Below are 1,315 nucleotides of genomic sequence, written 5' to 3'. Positions count from 1 at the left end.
TAGGGCATTCTCATGGTTCCACTTATGGAGGCCATTTTGCAACTTTCAAAACTGCCCAGAAAGTCTTACAAGCTGGTCTATGGTGGCCTACACTATTCAAAGACACTCACAAGTTCATCACAAAGTGTGATGCTTGCTAAAGAATGGGAAATATCACAAGAAGGAATGAAATGCCCCAAAACCCAATTCTGGAAGTTGAGATATTTGATGTGTGGGGAATTGATTTCATGGGACCTTTTAATCCTCCTTCAAATGGGAATGTCTACATATTAGTGGCAGTGGACTATGTCTCCAAGTGGGTAGAGGCTATTGCCAGCCCTACTAATTATCACAAAGTGGTACTTAAACTTTTTAAGACCATAATCTTCCCAAGGTATGGAATTCCAAGAGCTGTGATTAGTGATGGAGGAACACACTTCATCAACAAGATCTTTGAAGGAATGCTAAGGAAGTATGGAGTCAAACACAAGGTGTCTATAGCCTACCATCCCCAAACAAGTGGACAAGTTGAAGTGTCAAACAAACAAATCAAGGCCATTCTATCAAGAATAGTAGGAGCAACAAGAAAGGATTGGTCTAGTAAACTTGATGAAACACTTTGGGCCTATAGAACAGCTTTCAAGACACCTATAGGAAGAACCCCATTCCAACTGGTCTATGGCAAGTCTTGCTGAAACAAGTTTATATTGTGGTGTGAATGATGATGTATGCAATGGTGAGATATGAATGGAATGATGGATGGGTGTTTCAATTCCCCTTATGCTATTGCAGTACAAGAGGTATCAATCCTAAATGAGTGTTTGTGAACAATTAAGATATGCATATGAATCTAAGTTAAGACAAATGTAAAGATTGTTTGTCACTAACAATCCTAGGAAGAAAATGTAAAATGCAGAAAATAAACTACAAGAACTAACAACTAGATGCAAATGAAACTGAATGATTGAAACAGTGATAAAGCAAGAACAGAAACAGAGACTACTACTAATGAACTAATGCAAGATAATTAATGAACTGAAAACTAAATGTATGCAACTGGAATGAAACAGGAATGAAACAAGACAAACACAAATCATAGACGCAGAGTTCTGGGGATGAACTCGAGCAGCACTCGACCGAGTGTAGGTCGAGTGGGTGGTCAAGCTAGACTAGACGCAGAAACAGAGCAATGCAATAAAAACAGAGTAATGCTAAATCCAATCAAACAACAAGCAAGCAACAAGATTAAGACTAAGATTTCAATAAACAAAGAAGGTCCTGAGGATGGATTCATGGGATGGACTAATCATTGTGGTTATCTAACTTGGTCAACAAA

This window comes from Camelina sativa, chromosome 1 (assembly GCF_030686135.1).
Source record: "Camelina sativa cultivar CO46 ecotype springtype chromosome 1, ASM3068613v1".
Classification (NCBI taxonomy): domain Eukaryota; kingdom Viridiplantae; phylum Streptophyta; class Magnoliopsida; order Brassicales; family Brassicaceae; genus Camelina; species Camelina sativa.
This window is presented reverse-complemented; position numbering follows the sequence as displayed.